Here is a 15,890-nt window from a genome sequence, read left to right as displayed (position 1 = left end):
TATGGCATTTTTTATTAAAAAAAAAGGCAAAATGACTGTTTGTTGTTGAAAGTTTGCCAGATTGATATTTTTCATTGCTAATATTTGTATAAATAGTAAAAATTTTCTTTATTTTGCACTGGCATAAGAACCAATACTTATCGTTTTGTACCATGGATTGGTTGCCCAACATGTTTTTGAAAGCTTTGAGTCCAATTTCAATCTCCATTAACCTAGTTAAAAAGAACTGTGATTCCTTGCATTGTAATTAACAAATTGAAGGAGTCAAATACAGGCAAGCTACACGAAAAAGAGCAGAAGTAAGAAGGTTTAGTTTAGCATTACTCGCCAGAAAAAATGTGTTTAAATTTGTGGTAAAAAACATTATTTAAATTTTTTGAGTATTACTCATTATTTTTAAAAATATTAATGAAATGAAATGTGAAAAAAATACATAAAATAATAAAAATTTAGATATATATATAAAGATAATATAATTATTTTACCCATAAACATGTGATTGAAAGAATGAGAAAAATAACTAATTCATTTAAGGGTGAGTAAAAATCGGTTTAAATCGATTAAATCGATCGATACTGAATAAATTCGGTTAAATCAATTCAGTTTATTTGGTTTTGATTATAATTGATCTTTTAAATCGATTAAATTGATTAATTCGATTGATTTTTGATTTTTAAAATTAATAATTGAACTGATTAAATTAATTAATTTTTTAATAAGTAAAAGTTAAAAAATTGGGATAAAAATTTTTGCTTATTTTTTTCTTTTAAAATATTATTGAAATTATTAAATTATTTATGTCATTTAGTTTGAATGATACTTGAATTTAAATTTTATTAAATTAAATTTATAATTAAATAATTATTTATAATAAAAAAAATGATAAAAAAATAATTATTTAATTGAACTAAACCGATTTTGATCAGTTCGATTATGATCAATTATTTTAAAACATTCAATTGGTTCAGTTTTTTGTTAAATAAAAATTAATCAAATTGATTATTGATTTTTTTTAAATCGAATCAACCGAATGAATTGATTACTCACCCTTAAATCCATTGTATTCGAGAAAAAATTTTATTTTCATTTGTCAGGATTTTGCCACACTATATGGCTCAAGAAAGAAAAAATATAGAAGAAAGAATTTGATTTTATAAACAGAGTATAGAATTACAGTTTAATCTTGTCCAGGTTCAGCCCTGAAGTCGACATTTTTGCACGAGGTATATTGCAAGAGGACTAGGTCAATTGTTTGTTTTTAGCTATGCTTTTCTTGTTTCATCTAGGTCTACATCCCGCAAAGCAAGCAATCCCACTCTCTAAATCGTCTAAAATTTGTGGTGTTCAAACGAAGCTAACAAAGTTTCCGGAGCTAAAACAGGAGACAAATTCCCATGAACTCTCAATGGCTATTAAATCGTACCTTCTATCTCCCTCAATATAATCCTTCCCCTCTTCAGTACCCTCTGCGTTCTATAAGCAGCCTTGGGCCTATCAAGGTGGTTAGCAATGGCTAAACCTCAAAGATTGCAGGCCTTTGGCTGCTTTCTTTTCTTTGCTTGTCTTTTCTCTTCATTATCTACGTCTACTTTTGCATTGTCTGATGCTGAAGCATCTTATATCGCTCATCGCCAGCTGCTATCCCTCCCTGAAAATGGCGAACTTCCTGAGAATTTTGAATATGAAATCAGGATAATTGAAACTTTTGCAAATCAAAGGCTCAGGAGGGCTTACATTGGCCTTCAAGCCTGGAAAAAGGCTATGTTCTCGGATCCATTTAACACAACTGGCAACTGGGTTGGACCCAATGTGTGTGCCTACACCGGTGTCTTCTGTGCTCCAGCATTGGATGATCCCAAATTGAGTGTTTTGGCCGGCGTTGATCTTAATCATGCTGACATTGCCGGATTCATTCCAGCAGAGTTGGGGCTGATGACCGATCTTGCATTGTTTCATATAAATTCTAACAGGTTTTGTGGAATTATACCGAAGAGCTTGTCTAAGCTTACGCTTATGCATGAGTTTGATGTCAGCAACAACCGCTTTGTTGGTCCTTTCCCAGATGTTGCTCTCTCATGGCCAGGCCTCAAGTTCCTTGATGTCAGATTCAATGATTTTGAAGGCGAAGTACCGCCTAGCATTTTCGAAAAGGACCTTGATGCATTGTTCTTGAACAACAACAGGTTCACATCGACCATTCCTGAAACAATTGGCAAATCCACTTTATCTGTTGTGACATTTGCCAACAACAAATTCAAAGGATGCATTCCACATAGCATTGGTAAGATGGCGAACCTGAATGAGATTGTTTTCATGAACAATGACCTTGGTGGTTGCTTCCCAGCAGAAGTTGGCTTGCTAGGCAACGTAACTGTTTTCGATGCCAGCTTGAACTCATTTACAGGTATCCTGCCACAAAGCTTTTCGGGCTTGAAGAAGGTTGACGTCTTGGATATTTCCCACAACAAGCTGACAGGAATTCTACCCGAGACTGTTTGCAAGTTGTCGAGCTTGTCCAATTTCACATTCTCTTACAACTACTTCAAGGGAGAGGCCAATGCTTGCATACCACCTTCAAGGAAGGACATTGTGTTGGATGACACAAGCAATTGTTTGTCTGGTAGGCCAAAGCAAAAGTCAGCCAAGGAATGCCAACCCGTGGTGAGTCGCCCTGTGGATTGCAGCAAGGACAAGTGTGCTGGAGGTTCTTCACCTTCCAAACCACGGCCGCCCAAGACACCATCACCTAATAAATCTAGCCCATCAGAGCCAGAGCCACAGCCAAAACCACCAGTCACAGGGCCTCCAACGCCAAAGCCACAGCCAAAACCTCCAGTTACTGCTCCTCCAACGCCAAAGCCAAAACCATCAACACCAGATGGCCCACACCAACGATCACCAGCACTGGCACCAGCACCAGCACCGGCACCATATCCCGATCCACATAAACTATCTCCAGTGAATCCAACTAGGCCAGCAATACCTGAGAACCCAACACCGAAGCCACCAAAACCAACAGCAGAACCACCTAAGAACCCTACTCTTGAGACACCAGAACCAACATTAGCACCTAAAAGCCCAACTCCCGAGTTACCAGAATCATCACCAATGCCTTCACCTGACCCACATGGAACGTCTCCTGTTGTATGGGTTCGCTCACCTCCACCACCAGTTCAATCTCCCCCACCACCAGTTCAATCTCCACCTCCACCAGTCTACTCTCCACCCCCACCCGTCCACTCACCCCCACCACCAGTATATCCACCACCACCAACAACTGAATCATCACCAATGCCTTCACCTGACCCACATGGTACGTCTCCTGTTGTATGGGTTCGCTCACCTCCACCACCAGTTCAATCTCCTCCACCACCAGTTCAATCTCCCCCTCCACCAGTCCATTCCCCACCACCACCAGTCTACTCTCCACCCCCACCCGTCCACTCACCCCCACCACCAGTATATTCACCACCACCACCAGTCCTTTCTCCACCACCACCTTCACCTATTTACTCACCACCCCCACCAGTCCACTCACCACCACCTCCTGTCTACTCGCCACCACCACCAGTCTACTCCCCGCCACCACCTGTTCATTCACCACCACCACCAACACCAGTTTACTCCCCTCCACCACCCGTCCACTCTCCACCTCCACCAGTATACTCACCACCACCACCAGTACAATCCCCACCTCCACCGGTTTCCTCACCACCACCACCACCACGAGCTCCAATTTCATCTCCTCCTCCTGCTGTTGATTCTGCACCTCCACCTACCGAGGAATTTATCCTCCCGCCAAACTTGGGATTCCAGTACTCATCGCCACCTCCACCAATGTTCCCAGGCTACTAAATAATATAGCCTTGACATCTTTATATTGTGTATTCTCCCTTTTGGCTATAAAAAAAAAAAAGGCCATGTACACAGGCATTTTGTTAGCTTAACTTCTCAATGGATTTGCAGTTTCCAAAAAAAATGTAACATGGTTGATAGAGAAGTTTGTATATGTCTTTTTTTTGGTAGGAAACTATAACTAGATAAAGATCATAAAATAATACGGTATAAAATTTTCCCTTTTACATAGTCGGCAAGCAAGTTCAAAAATAACAAAAAAAATTTTCATAATATTTAAAAGTTGCAAAGTGGCCACTATCAAAATGAGCCCAAGTATCAGCGCAAGTGTTTCCCTCCCTGAAGGTATGCATGAATTCACAGCAACTTCCTACAGTCATCGATTAAAGGTTGTAAATACAGGTTAGGAGTGAATTGGTTTTTTATCAAAGAAATGATAGCAACGGCATCTCTTTTCACATCCAAGTTAGAACTATTTAGTTGTTTAGCCAACATTAACCTATCCTTAAGAGCCCATAATTCAGCCAATATATTCGTTCCATATCCTATAAATCTAGCAGAGCCAGCCACCTATTTTCTTGTACAGTCTCTAATGATGATGTTAGCCCCTGCTTCCTACATTTCCCGTAAACGATTCATCGGTGTTTAGTTTAAAACGTCCACACTCAGATGGTTTCTATTTAACAAAAACGAAAGAGATTTGGTCGTTTCTTCCCTGTCTCTGGTTCAAGGCATAGAATTTCCTCGCTTTCTCTTTAAATATGTCTATAAATCTCTATTTCATCTGTCCATCTGTCTCTTTGTTGTATTCCATGATATTCCCTTTTTGATAGAAGAAAAATGTCTTGTTTTATTCTGGTTTCCTCTCAGGCTCTCACTCTTCCTTGCTTCACAGTCGCCGGCTTTGTATGCCGACCACCCTCTTTTCTCTCTTCTATCATTGTTTTCCGCTTTTGTTTCAATATTCAACCATCATTCTCTCTTTTTATCCCTAAAAATGTGTACCAAACGACTTGACGTTGTTTTAAATTAGTGGATTGCATTATTACTGATCTTCCATTTATAATCTGTCAATGCCCTTACCATTGTTGTTTCTTTTCTCAACTATTTCATTTTCTTTTCCTTTCAGATTACTTTTAAACAATAAAAAAATAAAAGCTTAAATAATTTTTTTATTATAATTCAGAAATTCTTTAATCTTTTAATATAATGTCATGGAATTTGTGGAATTCACCCGTGAATAAGGTGCAGAAGTAAACATAATAAAACTTGGGGCAATTCTAAATCCAAGAAAGCACCTATCAATCAAAATCGATTATTTTACTAAATGGCAACCATTAGCTGGTGATTATTGATCAATCAAGAATCTGCTGAATCAAATGAAATGATATATTATCAAAATACCTTTGCGGTTAAGACTGCTAGGGTCAGAAAAGTAAAAACAACAAAACATTATTAAACCGGACAATGGATCGAGAAAGGGGATCGGTTTGGTCCGTTTGGAGGAGAGTCTGGCCCAATTGTAACAGTTCTGATCTCTGACTCAGAATCCATACAACATTAGATCAGAAATGTGTTCCTTAGGTCTAAGTTAGCCTATGAACCAAGTGTGCGGGCAAACAAACAATTGAAAAGGCAAAATACGTAAGTTAAAGAGAACACAGAGAATGCAAAAATATGCATTATATTACTGAAGAACAATGTGTTTGATGATATACAACTGAGAGTGAGGTTACCCTCTATTTATAGTTGAGGCTCTCAACTTTACTTATGGCTATCTCCTAAAATTAAAGGATTTACAAGATTCCTAAAAATCAAGGATTACACATTATTACACAGATTACATGAGGTTCCTCTTAATTTTCAAGGTCAACCAAATCCTCCTACTGAATACTTCAAATCTTGGATGCCTCAGATGATTCTAAATCGACCAAGCTTCCTTGGGTCCACCTGGGTGTGGAACAGGCATGTTGTAGGCTTGGTCCTGACTGTATAGGCAAGCCTACATGTTGTGTGGACAGTCTGGACTCTTCTCCCATGCTTATTATGCCAACCTTCACAACTGTCCCTATTGCTCAAGCCTTGGCAGCAGGTGCTCGGGCCTCAACTTTTAGTACGCTTGCCCAGGGCATGACATTCTCCCTCACCTAATTGCATGACGCTCTCTTCGCGTCCTCTACATGGAACTACCTCATCTGGTCTTAGAACTGTCATAAATCTTTTGCTGGTTCCCAATTTACTTCACTATTTGGAATCCTTTCTACCACACAAAGTACTCCTATCTTGGTTTATAGTTCTTCTATCTCACCTTCCAGTCAACAAGAATGCTATGGACCTCCCTCTCATATGAAGCCCTAGCTCTCAATGGTATATGATTCAACTCAACCTGTCTTGGATCCTTCTTGTCCTCATGGAACAGTTTGAGCATGCTAACATGGAACACTGGGTGTACATTCGACTTGGGTGGCATATCCAACTTATAGGCAACCTTGCCTACATTCTTAAGAACTCTGAAAGATCCCTCATACCTTCGAACTAAGCTTTTGTGAAGTCTTTTGTGGCATACAATAGGGTGCAACTTCACCAAAACCAAGTCCTCTACTTGGAATTGCACTTCTTTCTTTTTTTGGTCTACCCATTTTTTTGATCTCTTTACGACTTTATGTAAACAGACTTTGGCTAAGTCGACTTACTCCTGCCAAGCCTTGGCAAACTTGTATGCTACTAGATTGGGCTTTATATAACCTACAACAATCAAATTAATTGTTAGCAGTTGTTGACTTGTCACAATCTCAAAAGGACTCTAGTTTGTTACTTCACTCATCTGCAGGTTGTATGAAAATTAGGCGACATCTAACAACTTTGACCAATCCTTTTGTGTGGCACTCATATAATGCCTGAGGTAAAACTCCAATAGTCCATTCACTCACTCAGTCTATCCGTTGGTCTGCAGATGCATACTGGTAGAAAAGTTTAAGTCTGACCCCAATAACTTGAACAACTCAATCTAGAACTCCATCTTGTGTTATTAGCACATAAGATAAGTCTTCACATAGGTTTCCATATCATCCTTCATGTGTTGCTAGTAGTATCGATCTTCTAGTAAGGCTAAAGTGCAACTCATCCCTGGGTGACCAGTCCACTTGAAATCATGACGCTCTTGCAAAATTTTCTTGCGAAGCTTCTTATACTGCGGCATAATAAGCCTACCACCTTTGGTGTATAATAAATCATCCTGTAACCAAAACTGCTTAGTCTTACCTTGCTTGGCATATTCAATGAGAGCCTTGGCTGTAGATCATGTGTGACCCCTTCTCTAATGCACGATATTAAAGACCCTTTTGGTTGGCTAATGGTATCAAGGTTTGCCTTCTTACTCAGGGCATCAGCTACTATATTCGCCCGCCCTAGATTGTACTCTAACTTGTAATCAAATTTCGTAAGAAAATTCAACCAACGGGCTTACTTGATGGGTAGCTTTTTCTATGTCTAAAAGTAGCTGGTTGCCATATTATCTGTTCTAACCATAAACTTCTACTCTAATAGGTAATACCACTAAGTGTTCAAGCAGTGCACCACTATTGTCATCTCATTTTCTTAGATTATGTATCTGTGCTCAATCTTATTGAGCTTTCAGCTCTTAAACGTAATTAGATGGTTATCCTGCATTAGCATTCCCCCTATCGTAAACTCTAATGCATTCATATGCACCTTATATGGCTTAGCATGGTTTGGTTAGGCCAATACTGGCTCTTCGATCATTGTCCATTTCAATAGATTAAAGACTTTCTGGCACTCTGTACTCTATTCCCATGCTCTCCTTTTCTTAAACAAATCTATCAATGATGTGGCCATAGCTGAATGGCCTTTGATGAAATGTCAATAATAGTTAACCAACCCGAAGAATGACCTCAACTTAGTTACCTTGGCTGACAGTTCCTAATCCAGAATGACATGTGCCTTACTTGTATCTATGTGTATCTTGCTACCTCTCACTATGTGGCTTAGAAATAATACTTTTCATTGGGCAAATGAGCACTTCTCCTTATTCACATACAGTTCATGCATCCGTAACACCTTGAACATCTATCTCAAGTGGTCTATATGTTTTCTTAACATCTAACTATAGTTTACAATATCATCAAGATAAATCATAATAAAAAAATCAAATAACAATTAAAGTACGATGTTTATAAGTGTATAAAATGTTGTTGGGGTATTGGTGAGTTCGAATGGCATAACCAAGAACTCATAAGAGCCATAGTAGGTGACATACACTGTCTTGGGCTCATCTTTCTCTGTGATCTTATAAATCTAGCTTGGTGAACCACCTTGCGCCTCCAAGTTAGTCGAACAAGTCTGCAATAAGTGGGATAGGATATTTGTTCTTGATGATCAGCTTGTTCAATGCTTGGTAGTCAACACAAAATCGCAAAGACCTATCATGCTTATTTTAGAATAGAATTAAAGTACCATACGAGGCTTTAGATGGCCTAATGTAACCAACATCAATCAACTCTTTAAGTTGTTTCCTTAGCTCTTTTAACTCTAGAGGCGATATTTGGTAAGAAGCCTTGGCTAATGGCTTGGCCTCGAGCACTAGCTCAATCTTATGGTCTGTTTTTCTCTTGGGTGATAGCTTGCTAGGCAACTTTATGGGCATCACATCGTTAAAGGTCTCCAACACCTCTAAAAGGGTGTCGATCTCTTTATTTCTCGATTTCTCATACATTAAGGTAACCAAGAAGGTGTTTTTATCCTTGTTCATCGCCTTGGCAAATTGAATGACCGACAACCCTTGGACCCAATCCCGAACCCGTGCCTTAATGGTACAAGGTATTGATACTGTGCATCTAGAATGCATATACAGTTTACAAAAGGCACAAGAAGGGCATTAATCCGAATAAAAAAATTTAATCTAATCACAAACTCATAATTATCCAAGGTTATTACCTCGATGGTCTCTTTACTCTGTCACGCTCTTAGCTGTATCTTCATTCCTCACACTATTTTAATAGCTAGAACCTTTCTAGAGTTCACTATCTTGATGGTACTAATCCTTTTGTGTACTTTTAGGTTGAGTTTCTAGGTTCCATCACTTTGTCCACTAGTGTGAGGCACTAGCGCTCACTTTCTTACCCGTAACCATCAAATCTGTAAATATCAAGCCTTTGGCTTATAGCTTCCCTTACTTTAAACAACATTGAGCATGATCAAGCTAATCTTTACTGTTTCAGCCTTTGGCTCCTCATCTAACTCCTTGTCTACAATAGACAGCTTGCCTCTCTTTGGGTAGTTTCAAGCTAAATGTGATTCTCCACACAAGTAGCATGAGATCAGCTTTTGATCTCCTTTTGCCTTTCACTTTTCTGCTGGTGGCTTGCCTTAGACGTCCTTGTCCAAATAGTCTCGATCTTTATCCTTAGATTACCAGTCACGGTGCCCTCTCTTTGACTGCTTTTTTTGATCCATTCTGTTCTTGCCCTTCCCCTTGGGCTTAGAAGACTCAAACTTGTTTTGCGGCTTAACTCCAACTACCCTCATTTGTAGCTCATGCTTCACCTACAGCTTGAGCCCATCCACGAAGGCAAACAAACCTTCAGTATCACTCATATATGAAATCTAAAGCATCAATTCAAAAAATTTATGAACATTTCCTTTATGCCCTCTTACTAAGTAAGTCGGTATAACTTTATCAGCACTTCATCATTGGCATGCTCTGAGTAAAATTACTCTTTGAACTCCTTTTGAAACTTCCTTCAAATGTTAATTAAGGCACCTCTGCGCCTCACATCATCACACCTATGCCTTTACTACAATAAGGTAACATCAGTAAGATACATTAAAGCGATGTTTATCTTAGTAGCATCATCTTACATGCTTATGGCCTAGAAGTATTGCTTTATCCCCTATAGATAGTTGTCTACTTCTTTGGCCACCCTAGTCCCCTTGAACTCTTTGGGTTTGGGAATTTCCACATAGGTCTTATGCACTCCAGCAATCATGCCATTCCCAATGGCTATCTTACAAGTAAAGAGCTCCTTCTTGAGCTCTTCTATCTCTTTGTGCATGATCTCCATATGGGCCTTCAAAGTTGCATTCTGCTGGGTGATCACATCGATGCCTTCATTCAAAGTAGCTTGCAACTCACCTTTGAGCTCATTCTCCATAAAGTCTAATGCCTTGAAGTGAGCATCTACCTCGTCAAGCTTCTCTTTCACATCGCCCACTATTACCTTCACCTTGGATAACTTCCCATTTATGGTAGATTAGATGTCTTTCAAACTAGCTTTTTTCCCCCTTTCACTGCTATTAGGCCTTTGGTTGTTGGCTAATAACATCACTCTAGGATACCATTTCTGTGAATGCCTTAAGTGCGATTTAAACAACATTGAATAGAACTTGCATCGAACCTACTCTGATACCAACTGTCACAGCTTCGACTTCTGACTCAAAATCCATGTGGCCTTAGAATAGGAATAGATTCCTTGGGTTTAAGTCAGCCTATGAACCAAGCATATGGGCAAACAAATAACTGGAAAGGCAGAATACGAAAATAAAGAGAATGTTAAATATGCAGTGTATTATTGAAAAATAATGTGTCTGATGATGTACAACGAAGAGTGAGGTGACTCTTTATTTATAGTTGAAGCTTTAGCTCTACTTATAATTATCTCTTAAAATTAAAAAATTTACAAGATTCCTAAAATTTAAGGATTACACATTATTACATAGATTACATTAGCCTCCTCTTAATTTTCAAAGTTAACCAGATCCTTTTACTAAATGTTGTCAATCCTAGATGACTCTCGAAGATTTTAGGTTAGTTAAGCTCCCTTGGATACACCTGGTGTGGTGAGAGCATGTTGTGAGCCTGATCTTAACTGTGCGTACAGGTTTACATCTTATGCGAGCAGTCTAGACTCTTCTCCCGTGCTTATTGCACCAACCTCACAACTGTTCTTGGTGCTCAGGCCTTGACCGCAAGTGCTTAGGCCTCAGGTCCTAGTGTACCAGCCCAGGGCGTGACACAATCACTATAAAACGCAGCCGTTTAATTTGCTTACTTTTGAGGGATCATGGCATCCTTTGAAGGCCGATTGCCTTCAAACGCGCGTTGAGTCACTATCCTTGGTCCATTTTCGACTGTACATAGCCGCTAGCTACCCTCTCAACAACTTGAAGCTCCACTATGCTTATACAGATCTCATTGATTCAATCTTTTCTCTGTTTAAAAAAACCTGAAAATCCATACCAAAAAATCCCTTTTTAGACTCTTAATTTGTTCAGCATTTTTCCCCTTTCGATACGAAAACAAAGAAAAGAAATGGAAGATACCAAGAACCCACCACCGCAAGCAATGGAAGATGAAGAAAAAAAGGAAGAACAAGGAAAAGAAGAAGAACCCAAGAAGGAGGAGCAACAGCCAGCATCAACCACAACACCGAAGAGTGGAGGAGGATGGGGCGGTTGGGGTTTCTCTGCTTTCTCTGTTCTCTCACATCTTCAAAAGGCTGCCACTGTTGCCGCTGAGGAGAATGCTCGCAATTTACGATTCATTTTCCTCTTTCTTAATATTTGTTTATGTATTTACTCAACTTATGGGATTTTTTTTTTGAATTGTTTTTGGTATTCGAATTGAATATTGTTTCTTTCACTATGTTTGCATATGTGGGTTTCAGTCAATTCAGATGTTGGAGTGAAATTTGTTGATTTTTTTTCGAATACTCATTTTGAAGAAAGGTCACTGTGTTGCTTAATTTAGTAGGTTTTGATACTTTGGAAGCCTTATTCACTATGGGTTTAGTTAGTGGATAATTTTGGTTTTGATGAATTAAACCTTACTTTGTGTTTGACATGTGAAGCACTGGAAGTTTAGGAAGGGAAAATGAAGCTCACTGTTCAATGACCTAGCCTTTTTCTGAACTCCTGGATAGATGAAATGGTTATGATGCAAAAAACCCAATTTGATTATGTGGAAGGAAATATGTGTTATTTATAATGAACTCCTTTTTTTTTTTTTTCCATTCAAGTGGAGCCTTTTATGATTCGCTTTAAACTTATTTTCTCAAAGGTGTACCTTACTGTTCAATGACCTAATTAGTTGCCATTGTAGTCTTCTATTCATTATGTTAGACCTTCTTGCAGTTTCTTGCTGGTAATAGCAATATCACCAAGTTTCCCATAGATACTAGATACTGTGAATATTGCTGAAATTATTGTATGAATTTCTTTCTAGAACTATATTCACCATTATTGGTGAAACATCTGTCCATCTCATCATTTGAAAATGAGTATCCTCAAACTTGCGACTATGCCATATTTTATTTAAGAATTTGGAATTCAATATTTACTTTTCCTATTTGTTTTAAGGGATCACTTTCCTTTACCTTTACCTACACTTACCATGACTTATCTGTTGTCCAGCTGGAACTGTTGAAAAGAACAATGGCATAACAATATTAAGAGGAAAACAAGTGCCCCCTTTGAGGTCAATAATTTTCTGTTTTATCTTTTTACTGTCCTCTTAACACTTATGAGTTTCTTTGTTGTATGCGGGAAGTGATATGTCAACTTTAAACTTCTGAATGGTTACTTGAAACTTTCTGTTTCCAGTAGTGAGAATCCTCTTTATGGTGTCCAGTATTGAGAATTGTCTTTATGATCAAGAAATATCCTGAATAATATTAACTGATCATTTTTATAAGAATTATGTGCAGTAGCTTCGGGTGCAGTGATCATAACAGCTTGTTTTCAATTTTGTTAAACGGTGCTTTCTGGATGCAGGCTTCTATGGTTGCAGAGAAGGCTGCCAAGAGCGTTGCAGATATTCAACTTGCTGAAGATGCAGAATCTTCTAAGGAGGAAGAAGCAGAGGAATCTCCAACCGAAAAGGAAAGTGAAGATGAGAATGACAAGCTATGAAAGTCTGCTCTGGATAAGTTAGAGAAAGCAAGTGATAATTCTTTCCTTGGCCAGGCTAGTCTTTTTATCCATTTTGATATCTTAGAAATTATGTCTACTAGTACTTGATGCGCAAATCTGGAACAGTAATCCAGCAAGTTTGGCGTTTTTGTCTGTGTTTGAATCTATGTGCTTTATTTATGCAGACACACCAGCATGCACTGGCAGTCATATCATATCATTATGATGGATCAGAATCAATATTTGGTTTTTGATATGTTATGTCCTACTTCCAATGTTTGCAGGGCTTGAAGGTTTTTGACAATTCTATGGAGAATTTGGCTTCTGGTGCATGGCAGGTACTTGGGAGTGCATGGAAAGGGGGTTCCAATCTTGTTCAGAAGTATGTTTCATTGCATTTCAATGACACATTGTCCTTGCCAATTGTTATTAATTGCACCTGAGCAAAAGATTGATTGTTCAAATTTCAAGCTAGAGAGACTTTGGTTTTGAAATAATTAGTTGATTCCCAGGAGCTAATTAGCAAAAAGTGAAAAACGAATGAATTGATGCTTGTTAATTGCAATGCATCTTCAAAATTTTCTTTAGTCATTCAATGTGAATATTTTTAATTTCTAAATCAATGGGTTCAGGGTTCTATCATTGTATAATTTCCTCTATTTTCTCCTGATGTAACACCATTCTACAATTGTTGTCATGGAACTCTAAGGATGAATACTCTTGAAACAATTTTCCACTATTAAGTTTTTCTCTCTTTTATTCTCTAGGCTTGAGCATTCTGCTGCAAACATTGTGGATTCCATTCAGCATGGAGACTTACCCACTGGTTCAGTTGCACCATCATTAATTGAGGTTTGTGCAGGCCTTCTAATCCTGCTTAGTATTTTTGTGATGATCTCTTATTTCTCATCTTTGTTTTGCAGACTGGAAAAGCTTTTACAGCAAAGGGAATGCAAGTGCTTGAATATGTGGGAAAGGAGACTGTGGATATACTAATCACTGAAACTGGTATAGAAGTTGAAAAGAACCCTAATGGCACTGAACAATCATCTGATGAGGATCAGGTATTTGAGGAAGTTAGTTTTGAGCGATGCTTCTACATATATGGAGGTCCAGAGCAGTTGGAGGTTAACTTCTTATCCTCGAAGTTGAAATTTGATGATTGAAATGATTATACCTTTGGAATTGCTGAACTATAATTCTGTCAGGAACTGGAAGCGTTGTCCAGCCATTATGCCCTTCTATTTACTCGAAGAAAAAAAAAGTTACCGTCAGAACAGAAATCTGTGTATGTGAGAAAGCTTAAACTGATCCAGCAAATTGTCAGTTTAGATTTGGAAATGGATGGAAATGGTCCAGAGTCAGCCAAAGGAAGCACAATAGAGACTGGAACTGATGGCAGTCATGATGAGATGGAAATTTTACATGATTCAAGCGTGAGCAAGGCCGCTGATATGGCTGTTGGGTAATTTGCTAAAGACAGTTTCTTTTCATTTACCTTAGCTCAGAAAATTTCTGCACCAAGGTATTACTGGCTATATAAAATGGTTCTCTGATTGTCTGCAATACTTATAGGTATCTTCTATTTGGGCTTTTGTTCTGGAGCTCATCCAGTTCTAGTTATCATGGAATTTCCTTTAACTGAGTTGATTTTGTTTGCTTCCATATGCTCAGTAGCCTCCTCTTGAGAACTACTCTGTTTTCGTCCTTTCAAATTTAATTTTACACATGCTTCGAAATACACAAAATGGATTTTTGCCTAACATTGTTTAAATTATATGTACGGTTGCAAGTATGTAGGGTTTCTAGATCCAGTATGAACTCAATGGGATATGCAGCAATAGAGATATAACTCATTTTCCGTAGTTAACACATTTTATAGTGTTATAAACTGTTATTTGTAGTTTTTTCTGATAAGCATAGTATTATTTGTAATAGATTCTGTGCTGGTTTTAACAATCCACAGTATTTTCAGGTTCACAAATGCATTTGCAGGATTAGCTGCTAATGATATAATTCGAAGAACCACTGGAAGGCTAGAGTCGCTGCACTCAGAGGGGGGGTCATGTATTGAGATTTTTTTTTTTTTAATTCCTTCAAACATATTGACAATATTTTTAGATATGATCTTTATTGTGTACCTCGCTGAATTTAGAAGGACTATGCATGTCTATGCAGAGGCTTTCAGAAATGTGTTGTTTTGCGGTGTCTCAACTCTTGATGCTGGGTAAATCTGTCATACCTAGTGCCAACAAAGTTCAAGATGAAGATCTTGATGGCGATATGATGAATATCAAGTGGCCTGAGGATTCCATTGAAAAGGCTAAATTAATCAGAGTAAAGGCACAATCAATGACTGGATTTGTGGAAGCCGTATGCAGCAGCTTTGTCTCAGGTTACTTTCCTTGCACTCATTTCTTTTACACCCCACTCCCCTCCCTTTTGGAGCATATACCTTGTTCTCTTCTTAGATCAGTTACATACTTGTATGTTTGCATTTAACATGTGAGAACAGATAGCTAAGGTTATTATCTTTGATGTGCTCTTCAGGCATTTCTGATGTAGCCGAAGCCTATCAAGCTGCCATTAAGAGTGCTGCTGCAGATTCACATGAAGCACTTCCACGGGCATCAATCCTGGAGAAAGCTAATTCCTTCTCTGAACATCTCTGCAGTGATCAGACCACTGCAGTGAGCAAAATCCAGGATGGACTCCAATATTTATCTTATGTAGTCCTTTCAACTTCAATGCGAGCTGCTTGAAAACTCAAATTCTCTACATGTCTTGTTAGTTTCTATGCAAGTAGTTGCAGTTTAGATGAGTTTTTAACTCCAGTCTTACTTCAAACGTTTTATGCTACACCATTGAAACTGAACTCATTTTTAACCAGCCGGTAAATTAGTTTCTTTTGTGTAGATTTCTGTGTTAAATGACTGTCTGGAATGTTGAACACTCAATTTCCACTAAATGATCAAAAGAAATTCAAATACGGTATCCTTTTTAAGGATTGAGAGGTTTAGATTCATGAGGTTTCGGAAATTTTCTTGGTATTGATTCTATGTTTAGCATTCTGGAAAATCGAACTGGAAATATCAGGAAGATCTATCTTT

At 38.2% G+C, this 15,890-nt stretch overlaps 2 pseudogenes across 2 annotated transcripts; both read left to right on the top strand.

The window, feature by feature from the left end:
• Nucleotides 1-1,086: 1,086 nt before the first annotated feature.
• On the top strand, nucleotides 1,087-4,095 carry LOC111296497 (pollen-specific leucine-rich repeat extensin-like protein 4 pseudogene; annotated as a pseudogene). Its single transcript, XR_016328753.1, has one exon. The product of XR_016328753.1 is annotated as a pollen-specific leucine-rich repeat extensin-like protein 4 pseudogene (transcript).
• Nucleotides 4,096-11,036: 6,941 nt separating this feature from the next.
• Nucleotides 11,037-15,695, top strand: LOC111298715 (uncharacterized; annotated as a pseudogene). The gene is made up of 9 exons (XR_016328751.1): nucleotides 11,037-11,404; nucleotides 12,643-12,834; nucleotides 13,065-13,162; nucleotides 13,548-13,632; nucleotides 13,704-13,907; nucleotides 13,989-14,245; nucleotides 14,756-14,841; nucleotides 14,954-15,175; nucleotides 15,331-15,695. The product of XR_016328751.1 is annotated as an uncharacterized LOC111298715 (transcript).
• The last annotated feature ends 195 nt before the right edge of the window (nucleotides 15,696-15,890 follow it).

Source organism: Durio zibethinus, chromosome 16 (genome assembly GCF_047325235.1).
Source record: "Durio zibethinus cultivar Kanyao isolate XHJ-2024 chromosome 16, ASM4732523v1, whole genome shotgun sequence".
Taxonomy (NCBI): Eukaryota; Viridiplantae; Streptophyta; class Magnoliopsida; order Malvales; family Malvaceae; genus Durio; species Durio zibethinus.
Note: the sequence above shows the minus strand (reverse complement) of the source record. Positions and strands in the feature narration are given on the sequence as shown.